General features: G+C 50.2%; 1 protein-coding gene across 1 annotated transcript in view; it reads right to left on the reverse strand.

Annotated features, from left to right (window-relative positions):
• The window catches only part of SECISBP2 (SECIS binding protein 2), a 1,396,020-nt gene that overhangs the window by 873,863 nt on the left and 505,988 nt on the right, over positions 1-16,169 (reverse strand). The gene's annotated exons all lie outside the window — the stretch shown is intronic.

Here is a 16,169-nt window from a genome sequence, read left to right on the forward strand (position 1 = left end):
CGGGGGGATGGGGGGAGGGAGGAGAGGGAGGAGGAGAGGGGCGAAGGGATGGGAAAGGGGGGAGAAGTTGGGGGATGGTAACTAGCAGTCGGATGAAGCGAAGGGCAGGGGAGCACTCCCAGGTAGCGGTAATTACCTCTGATGGGTAACATTTCAAGTGGCTAACACATAATGTGAGGGGATTGAACACCCCCCTTAAAAGGAAAAATTAGAGCATTTTACACGGAAAGAAAAACCAGACTTTATGGGGCTCCAGGAGACGCACTTGAAGCGTACAGACCAAGGCAGATTAAAATTGCGTGGCTTCGACCAGATTCTCCATGCCTCCGGCCAAAATAAAACGAAGGGGTGGCTTTGGCTATCAGAAACACAGTGGATTTAAGGGTTTGTGACGTGATTAGAGATAAGGAAGGGAGATATTTAGTAGTCATTGGGAAATTCCAGGAGACCCCATATACTTTGGCCGTAGTGTACGCTCCCAACGCCGGTCAAGAGCTATTTCTACAACGTTTCCTATAAGTGCTGGAGGAGCAAAGTTGGGGTCAGATTGTCTTAATGGGGGATCTTAACATCGCTTGGGACGGGGAGAGGGATAGATCTGGGAGGCGAGGAGGAGGGGGAGGGGCAGTAATGTCGGCAGACCTGAAGGAAAGGATTGGCAGGATGGGGCTGCGAGATGTCTGGAGGGAATTGAAATGGGAGGACGACGGTTCTACTTTCCTGTCGGGAGTTCACGGGTCACAATCCAGGATTGATTACATATGGGTGTCGGCAGGCTTGTTGGGGAGTATCCGGGAGGTCGTCACCGGGCCAATTGGGATAGCAGATCATAAAACAGTCTCCCTGGTGATGGGGCTGGATTGGAGGGCAAAGAGTTTGTGGGGCTTGAAATTACCAGAAGCAATACTGAGAGACCCGGAAGTGCGGGAGAGGGTTGAAGAGAAAATCAAGGTGTTTTTTGAGAGTAACAGAAAAGAGGACACTGACAAGGGTATAAGTTGGGATGCGTTCAAGGCCACTCTCAGGGGGGAATTTATAGCCTTATCAGCCCACCGGATGAAGCAGGTACAGGCTTTGGAAGCGAAGGTGGAGGCGGCTAGACAGGCGGCGGGTGACACCCCCTCTCGAAAAGCAATGCGAGAGTACAGGAAGGCACTGGGGCAGCTGAACCTCCTGCGTACAAAAAAGGCAGAGGGAGCACTATTAGCCGTCAGGCAAAGTAATTATGCTAAGGCCAATAAAGCCGATGCTCTCTTGGCGCGTCTACTACGGGGCAAAAAGTTGAGAAATGCGATTACAGCATTGAAGACAGGCTCAAGGGCCCAGGTCACAAGGCAAGAGGAAGTACAGGAGACTCTAGCGGAGTACTTTGGATCCCTGTACGCTTCACAGCACCCCGATAATGACCTGCAGGAGCAGTTCTTGCGAAGGGTGCATTTCGGGGAAATTAGCAGAGATATGATTGCCCTGAATTGGGAAATTTCGGAGGAGGAAGTAAGGGGGGGGTAATAAGAGGCCTTCCGGCACATAAAGCCCCTGGTCCGGACGGCTATACTGCGGTCTTTTATAAGCTATTCATTTCACAGCTGGCGCCACATTCGACTTCATTATTCAACTCATTCCGCCGATGTGGCAGGATTGCCCCGTCCATGGAAGAGGCTAAGGTCACCCTCATCCTCAAACCAAACAAAAACCCGGAGGAGAGAACGTCTTACCGACCCATTGCCTTGATTAACATCGATGCGAAGGTTTACACTAAGATTCTGGCGAATAGGCTAGATTCTATCCTCCCATGCCTAATACACCCCGATCAGGCCGAGTTCATTAGGGGAAGGCAAACTGCTGATAACATCAGGCGAGTGGCCCATATAATTGAAAAAGTCCAGAAAACAAACACTCCCGCGGTCTTGGTGGCTTTGGACGCGGAGAAGGCTTTTGACCGCGTGGAGTGGACATTTCTGTTTCGGGTTATGAAAAAAATGGGATTTGGTGGGGAGTTTATGACAATGGTGAGTGCCAATTATCAAGCCCCTATGATTAGGGTGATGGTGAATGGGGCAGCCTCTAGGTTAATCCAATTGCAGCGGGGAACAAAACAGGGATGCCCGCTTTCCCCAATACTTTATGTGATCTATCAAGAGCCTTTATTGCAAGCAATCAGGGACTCCTCGGAGATCCGGGGCATCCCTTTTGGGGGGGGAACAACAGAAAGTTGCGGCATTTGCAGATGACATGCTGCTTATGCTGTCGGCACCAAGGGATTCACTTCTGGCGAGCGCGACTCTCCTAGACACCTTTGGGGAAGCTTCGGGATTAAAAATTAACACTACTAAGTCAGAAATTCTGAACTTAACGTTAAGGGCAGTTGATCGAGAGAGCCTAGGAGGGAATACTTCCTTTCAGTGGAGACCGGGAGGGATTCGATATCTGGGGGTGAAAATCATGGTGACTTTAGGGGGGTGGTACGCAGCAAACTTCCCTCCGCTCCTCAAGGCAATTAAGAGGGACTTTCTGCGATGGAGGAATCTGAGGGTGTCATGAATGGGGCGGATAGCCGCGGTTAAGATGGTCACGCTCCCACGTTTGTTGTATCTTTTTCAGGCGATCCCTCAACCGGTCCCGGCTAGTTTTTTCAAGGAATTGGGTAAGTTGACGAGAGTTCATTTGGGAGGGGAAAAGAGCCAGGCTGGGGCTAGACTGCGGATAGCACCTAGAGATGAGGGGAGTCTGGCATTGCCGGATTTTCGGCAATATTATGAAGCTGCACAATTGCGCATCATAAGAGAGTGGCTGAAGGGAGATGAAGGAACGCAAAATAAATTATGGGTGAGGATGGACAGGGCTGTGGCGCACCGGAACCTAGCTGAAGTATTGTGGCTCCCTAAGGAGCATAGACCCAGGCATCTCTACCAGAGCACTATTACTAAACTGATGGCTGATACATGGACAGACTGTCGGGTCCTAGGGGAATCACTACTTTCCCATCCCCTTTCACCCCCATTTTCGGAAATGGGAATTTCACCCCGGGTTTGGTGAGAGGGGCATTTGCAAAATTGTGGGAAGGAGGCTGTAGGAAATTGTGTGACATGTTCCGGGGTGGGGAAGTGTTATCATTTAGCGATTGTAAGAGGGAATTTGCTATACAAGAGGGCGATAGATTCTGATATGCGCAGATACGTCACTGGGTATTACACCCAGAGGTCAGATTGGCAGCTATCCGAGATCCAACCCAATTTGAGAAATTCCTTCACACTAATGATGGCACGAAAGGGCTTATCTCCAACATTTACAAAATATTGCATGCAGCAAATGCAGGAACTCCTTGCGCTTATATGCGGGAATGGGAACGTGTCCTGGGTCGAGAAATAGGTAGGCTGGAATGGGAAGGATTGTGGAGGAGAATACCCAAATTGGCCAAAGCTTCCCAATTACAAGAGGCATGGTACAAGATTTTATTTGGGTGGCTTACACCCCCGACCGGCTACATAGGATATACCCCTCAGTATCGGTGAGTGCTGGAGGGGATGCGGGATGACAGGCACGGCGGAGCATATTTGGTGGGAGTGCCTGAAGATTCGAGCTTTCTGGGAAGAAGTACGGGAGGCACAGGAACAAGCCTTTGGTCGGGAGGAGGTGGGAACTCCAGTCCAGATCCTCTTGGGCATACGTGGAGCCACAGGGGCAGGGGATACCAGAGGGAGGGAGAAGGCGAAAGCAATCTTGACCTTGGCAGCAATGTTATTAATTGCGCAAAAGGCCCGGAGGTCCCTAGATGCCAAGACTGGCTCCGGAAGATTTGGGAAATCGTAGCCCTGGAGTGGGCATCCAATGCCATGAATGACAAGGTTCAGTCCTTTGCGGAGGACTGGGGTGATGTTCTGAATGTGCTTAAGGACGATTTTAGGGTGATGTGGTGCCCGCAACGTTTGAAACTGTTGGATTTACAATGAACATTGAGTTGCAACCTGAGTGAAGGGTGAACTAAGAAGGTTAAGCTTACCCTATTGATGTAACCATTTCAGCTAGGTAAGTGAGGGGCAACCCAAGACAAACATTTTGCCAAAGCCGAATATAAATTTGCTAGGCTCGTGGACGATGTTCTTACATTGAAAAACACTAGCTGTTCCTGGAAGGCCTAGTTGTTGAATTGCAGTGTTGCAGTAACTTTTTGGCCTTCAAAAATAACTACTTAATCAAAACTACTTGATCTGGTATTAACGCTGGACTTAAAGCACAGCCAAAAGTGAAGTCCCTATTTAAGTGAGCTACAAAATCAGCCCGTTACTTGAGAGTAAACCTACCTGCAAATACTGCAGATTTCTTTAAGTTTAATTACCACAGTTTACTGGCCATAATCTGTAAGGTTAGGTTGACCTGTAATAGATTGTCTACATCGTTGTTCGGCAGAATACATGCTGTCAAACTGAATTTCCTGCCACGCCCCAACCCTTCTTCAAAGCAGGATTTACAAAAGCTGCAATGTGACCTATTAAATTTCATTTGGGGGATAAATACAAATAAAAACAACACAGACTTGATTTGGGTTCCTCTATATAAAGGGGGAATACAGTCCCTGGATCTTCAAATGTACTACACAGCCTCGTAGCTGTGGAACCTCTGGGAGTGGTGCCAAGTGGATTTTGGCAATCAATGGTGGCACATGGATTCCGCTACCAGTGGAATACCCCTGTGCCAGGCTCCCTCGCGACCCAAACACTCACATTCGAGTAATCTAATTGGTACTTGACATTTGGGACTTGCTTGCAGTTCTCCTGAGGTTTACTACATTAAAATCTCCCTTGGCACCTATACATGCCAACCCAGGCTTCTCTCCAGATCTACATCCCTCAGTCTTTCACCACTGGTGCAACAATAGAGGTTGGTGAATATTGGATATGTTTAGGCAGGGTGGCAGGGTGGGACTAAGTATTTTGAAGCTTCTAACAAAGACCTTTCTCTCTCAGAAAAATTGCCCTTCATGCTAGCCAGGCATAACGGTTTTGGAAAGATGTATGGTCAGCCTTAAAAAGCCCTTGAGGGGAGGGGGCGTGACCGGGAGCCGACCGTGCGGCATGGTTCGTTGAGAGCTCCTGGACAGCCCTGGCATCGGAGCGGAACCCTGCGGATCAAAGCTGCCTTGGAGCCGACGCTTGTCAGGGCAGGGGCATGAACACTTCCTGCCTCCGGTGAGCCGGGTCGGAGGCAACACGAAACGCCCCCGGGGCCGTACGGGCTCCGGGCCACCAGGCGAGAGGAGGGCTAAGATGGCAGGCGAGCGCTCGGACCCAATGCATCCACGGAGGGGGAGGGGCCGCTGTGTTTAGCGCGGTCCACTTCCCCAGTCCGCCATCGTCAGCTTCAGCTAGCCGCGGGCCGTTGCAGGGGCCCGAGAGCACCATCACCACGATCCGCTTCATCGCGGGCCAAGAAGCCCCGCGACCGCAGCTCCGGGAGATCAGCAGGCGGAGACCTCCCAGCAACAGCCGCCACCACCCTGCGGGATCAGAGCCAGGCACGGCAGAGCGGCCCCGCTCCAGGTCCCCCTCCTTTCATCACCCAGCCAGCATCAGTGGCAGCGCCGACCCCACGCCACATACCACACCGGGCAAAGTCAAGCAAGCAGCCTGTGCCCGAGCCCCTTCATGAGGGCCCACGACATACACGCGGCACCCTCTCCCCCATGACCCTGGGGGCGGCAACGGAATCCTGAACACTCGGCCGGCGGTCTCCTCAGAGCTTCACCGGCTGGCGCCCGGGACATAAGGATCCTGCAAGCACCCACACAAAGGTTAGTCTGCAGCAGAGGGAGCGCCAGACGAAGGCTGCTTGCCCCGACCCATCAGCCATCAATAACTGCGCTCTCTAGCCCACCTGGGATTGCTTCCCTGCAGGCGCCAACACAGACAAGCACATCTACGGGCGAATTAGCAATTTCACCCGCAAGTACAGCAACGTGCTGTCCTCTACTGCAGTGGCCACCACTCCAGGCTCTCCTCCTGTCTTGGTCTGCAACAGCAAATCAGGCCCACGGGGAGAGTGAGCAGAAATCTCCCCAGCACCCCGGCGCAGCACCCCAAGGGATTCCCCGGGCGGGCCAGGCGGGGGCGCCTCGACCCGGTAAAAAGGGAAGTGTAGCCCAAGTGCGTTTCAACACTGCACTGGAGTACAACAGATCATTGAGGGGCTCTCCCTAAAGGGCAAACTGCACAGTTCCGGTACAACCAGCGACCCCCACTCCAGTCCAGGCGGCATAGCATCGCAGAGGCACATACTACTTCCCCCCGTCACGGGACACTTCAGGTGAAGTTCCAACCCCTATCCACGCAAGTGCCCAGGAACCATAATCAGACCATCTGCACCTACACCTCCCGACAGGCAGAGCTATGTCCAAAAGCAGCAAAACGGCAAAACAGGTGGACATTACAACAATGATGACCAACAAGTGCCAGAACAAAGCAGGAAAACCAGACCCGGTTGGAGGGGCAATGGCCGGCGGCGCCCATGCATCAGAACAGGCGCAGACTGACCATTTCGCCAGCAAAACAGACCTAAAAGAGCTTCTACTAGCTCTCACCAAAGAGATCCAAAAGGGCATAGAAGAGGTCACCAAAAAGATTGCCTCACTGGAAAGAAGAGTGGAGGGGGTAGAAAAACGCACTGAGGAAGCTGAGAACAGCCTGTGCGATAACACATTTGAGCTAGAGTGTGGCCTAAATAGAATAGCGGCCCTGGAAGCTAGATGTGACTCGCTCGAAAGCAAACAAGAGGATATAGAAAATCGATCCCGGCGCAACATCAGCATTCGTGGAATCCCGACTACAGTCACTAACGCGGAACTCGAAGGCTTCACCAAAGACCTGTTCAGATTCATTATAACATTACCGGACAGTGCCCCTCTAGAAATCGACAGAGTCCACCGCACAGCGCCAAGACAAGCATCATCCTCTCCACCGGACGTTCTCGCCCGAATCCACTTCTTTAGGGTCAAGGAGGAGATAATGAGGGAGGCCAGATCCTCGAAGCAGATCACCTTCAGAGGCGCCAACATCGCGTTATACCAAGACCTCGCAAGTATAACCCTCCAGAAACGCAGAGCGCTCCGCAACCTAATGGAATGGCTGCAGGAAAGGAAAATGACAATATCGCTGGGGCCATCCAACAGCCCTCTGCTTCGAATGGGAAGGGTCTTGCATGCAAATCCGTAATCCTAAGGAGGCAGAGCGGTTCCTGGGAAAGGGAGTCACCGACGAGGACTCTGAGCCTGCTACACGATCCCAATCATTACCCAGCTCACCAACAGCTAACCGCTGGTCGCGTACCGGCAAGCGCCGCAGGTCTCAGGGCTCCCAGAGGCAAAAAAATGTATACAAAAGGTTAGTGCCATACCTCGATGGGGCGCCCTCGTGCTGCGCATGAGCCGGCACATCGATAGATCCCCCCGTCACGTCCCGATCGGAAGGGGGAGGGAGCTGGTGCCCACAGGGGTGCCCACATATACGTAGCTGTACACGATTCCATCTCAAATTCACTTGTACCATCCTTAAGCCTGTGGGGTCGCAGCCCTGCAGATATTATCCATCTCCGCAGGACGTGACTTCTGACGATGCGGCTGACTAGTAACCCCGCGAATGAGCTTTATGGTCTCATTCCAACAGTTTGTTGGGTGGTGGGGAGGGGGGGGGAGTTAAAGGGCCCGGGAATAGTTTAGATCCCAAAGGACCCCAGTTAATGGTTATAGTTTCACACGCAGACATTGGTAGCCACAGCACTCTACTGCACACACATGGGAACCCCTCAAAGGCTCCCCTACTGCTACACTTCACTATCGGCACAAAATCAATCGCCCCCCCATAGTCAACAGGCCCGGACAACGTACGAGATGTCCGCATTCTGACCTGGAACGTCCAAGGCCTTAACTCGCCAAGGAAGCGCAAATCGGTGGAGAATAGGATGGCAGCGCTAAAAGGAGATGTGGTAATCCTCCAGGAGACCCACCTCCTGTCAGCCGATGAGCATCGAATCAAATTTAAACGCTTCAAACAGAAATTCTTCGCCTCCAGTGGCGAGAAAAAAAGGGGTGTGGCGATCCTATTAAGCGACAAGTTCCCCCTGTCCAGCCCCACAGTAAAAAGGATCCCGCTGGCAGATATCTCCTCATACGTGGGCACATTGCGGAGCAGCCAATTACAATCGCGGGGATATACGCCCCTAACACAAATCAGGATAAATTAATTCTTGAGCTACTCCCGCCACTGCTAACCTTCACCACAGGATTCCTCCTAGTCGTGGGGGACTTTCACACAATCCCAGATCCCATAAGGTACAAATCGCTGCCCCCATCCAACCTTGATATCAACCGCTGTCGGGGCACAGTATATGGGGGGTAGCAAACCCCCAATCCCACGATTATACACACTACTCAAACGCGCATGGAGGGCACTCACGCACTGATCTGTTACTAGCCACCAGCACTCTATTCCCCTGCTTCAGCAACATTGAAATATACACGCGCATGGTATCCGATCACGCACCAGTATCGGCGGATCTGTCAATTCTGGGGGGCCCCCGACTCTCCTTCCAGATTCTGGAAGCTCAATGATAGCCTTCTATTAGATCAAGCGATTAGGGGGAAAAGCCGAAGATGCCTTAAGCAATTACTTCAAAGAAAATCAGAACCCTGAAAACACAATAGGACTACTGTGGGATGCCATTAAGCCCGTAATAAGAGGGGTATTTATTAGCGCAGCCGCTGAGCAGGCCAGAATCTCCAAAACGTACACACAAGCTCTAGAATCCAAAGTCTCAGCTTTAGAAAAAGAATTAAAGACCCAATTCTCTAGAAAGGCACAAAGGGAGCTAAAAAAAGCTAGAAGGGCGCAGGAAATGCATTGGGCTGACCGCACTGCAAAGGCCCTGGCGTACACAAAACAATTTTATTATCAAAACAGTAATAAGGCAAACCGGTTGTTAGCATACAATCTACAAAAGACACACAGTAGAAACAATATCCTACGCCTCAAAGGGCCGGATGGGAAAAGCAAATTCACCACTTCTGACATAATTGAAACCCTGGCAGACCACCACAAGTCTCTCATGCAGGGGCCACTTTCTTCGTCAGAAGATGGAGATCGGCAGCGACATTATCTAGCATCATTTCGCGCCCCGGAGGTCACATCCCCCTCGGCTCCCTAGAAGCCCCGATCTCCGCAGAGGAAATCCTCGAGGCCATAAAGTCTCTAAAAAACACTGCGCCAGGCCCGGATGGGCTGACAGCTAAATTCTACAAAACATTCGCACACATCTTAGTCCCGCAACTAACACTACTATTCAACTCCTTCCTATCCGCCAAAAAGGTAACAAATTCCATGGCTGAGTCAACTTCCATTCTACTCCTGAAACCGGGAAAGGACCCTGAACAAGCGGCCTCATATAGGCCAATAGCACTAATGAATACCGAGGGAAAAATCTACTCCAAGGTACTAGCAGCCAGGTTGGGCAGATTTCTTCCCGAGTTGATAGACAACGATCAAACAGGCTTTATCCCGGGTAGAGGGCCACATGATAATATCAGGTGCACACTAAATATTGTTGAATCCACGAATAGGATGAAGACACCGATGCTAATAATATCCCTCAACGCACATAAAGCGTTTGATCTTGTAAACTGGGAGTACATGCAGAGCACCCTGACCAGCATGGGGCTGGGCCATAATTTCATATCCTGGATAATGGCAAATTATGTGTCCCCGTCCACACAACTCCGAGTCAACGGGAGGAAATCAATGCCCATCCCCATCTCCAGAGGGACGCGCCAGGGTTGCCCGTTGTCACCCTTGGTGTTCGCCTTATCTATGGAACCATTTGCCGAGAGGATCCACCTTAACCCAAACATCAAGGGGCTCACCCTGGGTGGGATAGAGCAAAAAGTGGCACTCTACGCGGATGATGTTCTTCTAACCATCACCGACCCAGATACATCCCTGCAACCCCTGCTTGCAGAACTTGAGGCTTTTGGGGCAATCTCCGGGTTCAGAGTGAACTACGATAAATCCTCAGCTTTGCCGATCAACCTTTCAAAGCAACGGAGAGATACTCTGTGCCCCGACCTGCCGATCCCATGGGCAAACGTCACACTCGAATACCTGGGGGGTTCAAATTCCCAAAGACAGCGCTCTGATCTACAAACATAATTTCCCGCAACTATTCAAAGCACTCCGAACAGACCTGAAACGGTGGAACAAACAGGAGATTTCCTGGTTGGGTCAGGCGGCAGCGGTGAAAATGAACTTACTCCCCAGAGTGTTATACCATTACCATGCAATACCAACCCATGTCCTGGAAAAATACCTTATTTCTTTAGAGCGAGAAGTCATGAAATTCATCTCGGGTGAAAAAGGCCTCGTATTGCAAAGAAAATCATGACTCGGAGTCAACAACTGGGAGGACTGGGTGTACCAGGCATCTCCAGATACCGGCGTGCAGCCCAGCTCGCACATGCCTTCTCTTGGACACGCACCGCAAATCGGCCACTTTGGCTGCAACTGGAAGAAGCATGGTGCAAGACACCCCTGTCCGACCTAACACATATCCAATCCTGGAGATCATCAACCACCCTGAATCCGCTATCAGCAACACGCAACACAGTAGACAGCTGGAGAGCTGCAGCTGGGAAATGTGGAACCAAAAGCTCACTGGGCCCATTGACCCCAATCTGGGATAACCCGGGTTTCTCCCCTGTCCTTTGTAATCGCAGCTTCATCAGGTAGAAGGAGGGCGGCCTACATAGAATTTCGGACTTTCTGGAGGAGGGCAAACCGCTTTCATTCGAAAACTGCAAAGCGAGATTCAACATCCCCGAGGAGGAGAGGTTCCACTATGCACAGATTCGCCACTGGATTTCGCATTGCAGCGTTAAAGAGCGGGGGTCCAGAGCCTTAACACCCCTGGAACTCACACTGACATCCTCCCCCCAAGGGGTAAGATATCCGCCCTCTACAGACTCTTGGAAAAAACGAGCCCAGAGACGAAAAAAAGATATATGTTGCACTGGGAGAGGGACCTGGGGCAACCCCTGGAGCCAGAGTCATGGAGTAAAATATGGCCAAGACTTCATAAAAGCACTCAGTGTGTTACTAACAGGGAAGGGGGATACAGGGTGTGCTTCAGGTACTATCTTACCCCATCCCAGTTATACAAAGTGGGCGCAAGCCCATCACCGAACTGCTGGAGAGGATGCCCGCGAGAGGGGTCGCTATTCCATCTCCTATGGGAATGCCCTAAAGCAGCACACTACTGGAAAGGGGTGCTGAACCACGTGCAGGCAATCACGGGTCTCACTATCCCATGGGACCCCGAAATCATCCTGCTGGGGGACACGGGAGATGGTGATCTACCGCTGTCAGGGAACGCAGCCCGCCTGTGCACACACTTGTTAACAGCAGCCGAGGTAGCCCTCGCCCGCCTCTGGAAACATCCCGAGGGTCCCTCGATTCCGTTATGGTGGGCCAAGTGTTGGGACATCGTCATAGCGGAAAGGATCACTGCACTTCGCATGGGCAATCTCAATCCCTTCCGAAACATTTGGGCCCCATTTATGGATTATGCAGATCGCTACCCAGCCCTCACGCAAAAACCCCCCACCGCCCGCTGGCTGGACTGAACCACGAGCTGACATATCCTTCCCGATATGGAACTTTTCTCTGCTACTCCCAGTTCCATGGTCAAACAACACCATGAATGAATCATGCGACCATCACACGATTATTTTATCATTATAATGAATTGTGCCTTTTAAGCTTGTGCCGATACCGATGTCTATTGTTTATTGTTACTGTGTTTTTGATTGATGATAAATAAAATATCTACTTGAAAAAAAAAAAGCCCTCGAGAGGTTTGCAACAAAGAGAAATCACACATAAGCACTGTTTTCGATAGTACATGACCCCACAGAAGCTAAGTGCATGACATGAAAACTCGACTCTGGAGGTACTGTTGGCGCCCATGTGGTCATCAATGCTCTATTCTGCATATGTGGTTAGATTGTGAAGAAATAACTGGGTTCTAGCACACAATTACTGCCTTAAGCTCTCTGGTTATAGGGAAAACATTTCCATGGAACCTGGGTGTGATTTTATTGGGTAGTCCAGTTAGTCATTCCTATACTCTGCAGACCATCAAGGGAAATATTATCAAAACTATGTTTCTTAGGACGAAGTTGCTGATTGATGTATTGTGGAGGAGACTTGAATCACCCCACATCAATCTTTGGTGGCACACACTATGGTACTTGTTATTCATGGACAAACTAGCCATTCATCTGGCAGAGGGAGGGACAGCATTTGCTGAGAAGAACAAGTTACTTACCAACTGTAACGTTCTTTAGACTGGATGTTCCTCCCACGTATTCCTCATCTTATGATAAATAGTTATCTCCAGCTTTGCTGCTTTGGAAAAAATAATTCTCGGCAGAGGGCGCTGTGCTCGAGGTTGCGGCGTCGACTGTCCCTCAACGGGCTCCATACTCTGTCGACGTCACTGATGGTATAAATAACTCGAGCCGCGCCCATTGCTTCAGTTCTGTTTTTTCGATGAAACTATAGGAGGAACACCCAGGCGTGCCTCATGACTGATGCACTCTTCGTGAGAGGAAAGTGTAAGAAAACGTAAACTGTACTGTGGGGTAGGATGGGAGGGTCGATGAGGAATACGTGGGAGGAACATCCAGTCGAAAGAACGTTGCAGTTGTTAAGTAACTTGTTCTTCGAATGGATTGTGTCCTCCCACGTATTCCTCATCTTATGATAGATTCCCATAGCAGTGTCAATTTTGGAGGTGGGAGTACTAAATACTCTTTTCATGGACTGAGTGAAGTACCGCCTTGGCAAACAGCCCCTCATTGGAGGAAGCAGTATCTAAACAGTAATGCTTGATGAAAGTATGCATTGATTTCCAAGTTGCAGCTGAACAAATGTCTGCTGCAAGAACTCCCCTCTTTAGAGCCGCAGAAGTAGCCATTCCCCTTGTAGAATGGGCTCGAAGCCCATCTAGTGGGTCTTTTGCCGCTAATTTGTAGCATTCCAGTATAGCTAAAATGATCCAGAGGGATATGGTCTGTTTTGTCAATGATAAACCCAGTTTATGACCAGTATAATCCACAAAAAGCTGGTCATCTTGGCGTAACTTTGACATCCTTGAAATATAGAAACTAAGAGCCCTCTTGGGGTCTAGTCTATGTAGTCTCTCTTCTTCTTTGCCCAAATGAGGAGGAGGATAGAAAGTTGATAATATTATTTTTTGAGACAAATGGAAGTCGGAAACCACTTTTGGTAAAAAGGAAGGTTTAACTTTGAGAACTACCTTTTCCTTATAGAAAAATAGTGTATGGAGGTTTGCATGAGAGAGCCTGAAGTACACTAACCCCGCGGGCTGATAAGGCCACAAGAAGAACAGTCTTTAATGTTAGAAGTCTCAATGGACAGGAAAGTAAAGGCTCAAAAGGTATACAAGTCAGAAACTTAAGTACCAAATTTAAATCCCAAGCTGGGACATGCAAAGGTACTGGAGGGTATACGTTAGTAAGTCCTTTTAGGAATTGTATTATTAATGTAATTTTGAAGTATGAAACCTCTTCCGAGGTGCGCTTGAAAATGGACAGGGCAGCAAGATATCCTTTAATTGTTCCTATCTGGAGTCCCAGATTGGCTAGATGCAATAGAAAAGAAAGCACCATTGGGGTGCCACATTGAAAAGGGTCCACATACTTATCCTTGCACCAGTTACTGAACGTATTCCAACGACACCGGTACAGGGATTTTGTTGCTGGCCTTCTGGCCGAAAGCAAGATCTCCATTACGTCATCCGGAAGATCCCAATCCTTGTATCTCAACCTCTCAGAAACCATGCGTGAAGGTTGAGTGTCTTGACCTCTGGATGGAGAACCCGACCTTCCTCTTGCGAGAGAAGATCCTCTCTTTGCGGAAGACATATTGGAGGGCAGATGGACATGTCTAGAAGGTCCGGGTACCACGTCCTCCTGGCCAATCCGGGGCAATTAGGATCATGGTTTTCCTGAACTTTCTCAACCTCCTGATTACTTGAGGAATCACAGGGACTGGAGTGCCACATTGAAAAGGAGGAAACGCGTACAGCAGTGGAAACTTCCGCTCCACTACGAATGTGTCTCCCAGAGCTCCTCTTTGAGGAAATTCCCTTGAGCAGTACTGATCGCACTTCGACTTGATCGCAGTTGCGAACAGATCCACTTGAGGGGTTCCCCAAAGGGTGAAGATCTCCAGGAGGACTTCCTGAGCTAGCTCTCACTCATGGGAGATTGTGCTCTGCCTGCTCAGAGTGTCTGCCACCGTGTTCTGCTCTCAGGCTAGGTGAATTGCTGATAGAGAGATTCCTTTTCGTATTGCCCAGAACCAGAGCTGCATTGCCTCTCTGCATAGTGGTAGTGACCCTACACCTCCTCTCTTGTTGAGATAATACATGGCCCCTGTGTTGTCCGTCATTATCAGAATATTTTTTCCCTGCACAGAGGGCAGAAAGGCCTTCAGCGCTAGTCTGATTGCCCTCAGCTCCAATAGGTTGATGTGTAGTTTGGACTCTAGTGGAGACCAACGACCGCTGATTGTCAGATCGTTGGTGTGTGCTCCCCACCCAGTGAGTGAGGCGTCCGTCACTACTGTTATCTCCGGCCATGGTTGCCAAAAAGATTCTCCTTTGAGGATATTGTCGTTGCAAGCCCACCATAGAAGATCCTGAGCAACTGTGCTCGAGACTTGCAGAAGATCCGACATATTCCCTGAGAACTGGGACGACTGAGTTCTGAGTGCCCATTGAAGGGATCTCATTCTCAATCTGGCTTCTGGCACTAGGAAAATGCAGGATGCCATGAGGCCGAGCAACCTCAGAAAATCGAAGGCCCGTAGATGTTGGGCATTATAGAACTTTGTCACCATCTGCAGAATGTGGAGAGCTCTCACCTCGGGAAGCGAGGCTTTTCCGATAAACTGGAGCTTTTGGGATGGTATCATGTGGGACTTCTTGAAATTGAGGGAGAAGCCCAATTTGTGAAGGAAGTGGCAGGTGATCGAAAGATGTTCTTGAGCTTGTTCGGGAGAACGTGCTCTGATCAACCAGTCGTCCAGGTAGGGGTAGATGTGAATCCCCCCTCTCCTGAGACTCGCTGCCACTACCGCCATCAACTTGGTGAAAACCCTCGGGCGGAGGTCAACCCGAATGGCAGAACTCGAAACTGATAATGAGAGTTGCCAATCGCGAACCTCAGGTACTTTCTGTGCTTGGGATGGATTGGCACACGAAAGTAAGCATCCTGAAGGTCCAATGATACCAACCAGTCTTGGAGTTGTAGAGCCTGAAGGATCTGAGAAAGGGTCACCATCTTGAACTTGTCCTTCCTGAGGAACTTGATCAAGTTTCTTAAGTCCAAGATGGGTCTCAATCCTCCGTCCTTTTTTTGGGATGAGAAAATATGGGGAGTACCAACCCCTGTTCTTCCCCGCTACAGGTACCTGTTCTATAGCACCTTTCTCTAGCAGGGTTAAAATTTCCTGCAACAGGAGCGGGTCTGGAATTTTGACTGAGTTGGCTCCCGGTGGATGATTCCGAGGCCTTTTTTGGAAGGGGAGACAGTAACCTTGAGCTACTGTTTCCAGTGCCCAAACATTTGAGGTAATGCCCCGCCATTCCTTCAGATGCTGAGAGATCCTGCCTCCCACTGGCGTTTTGTGTAACAAGGTCTCAGAGTGATTTGGAGGCGGCTGCAGGAGCGGCTGAGGTCAATGATGCCGCTCCTGAGGCTGGTTTTGCACCTCTTCCTCGTGCTCCAAGAAGGACATTTCTTTTGCCTCTTTGAAAAGCCTGTCCTCTTCCTCTACCAAAAGAGGAGTAGTATCGAAAAGAACGACCCCGCCAGGAAGATGAGCCGGAATAGCGTTTCTGAGGCATGGAGGGACTAAGCGATTTAGGTGCCGCTTTTGAGGTCTGGAGTTTTTCTAGGCTTTCATCAGCCTTACTGCCAAACAGCCTCGAGCCATAAAAGGCCATGTTGAGAAGTCAGGCCTGCGCATCTGGTGCAAACCCTGACTTCCTCAACCACGCAAATCTGCGTAGAACCGTGCTTGCAGCCATGGATCTGCTGATAC

The sequence above is a fragment of the Ambystoma mexicanum genome, chromosome 6p (genome assembly GCF_040938575.1).
Source record: "Ambystoma mexicanum isolate Mex_15411 chromosome 6p, UKY_AmexF1_1, whole genome shotgun sequence".
NCBI classification, from domain to species: Eukaryota; Metazoa; Chordata; class Amphibia; order Caudata; family Ambystomatidae; genus Ambystoma; species Ambystoma mexicanum.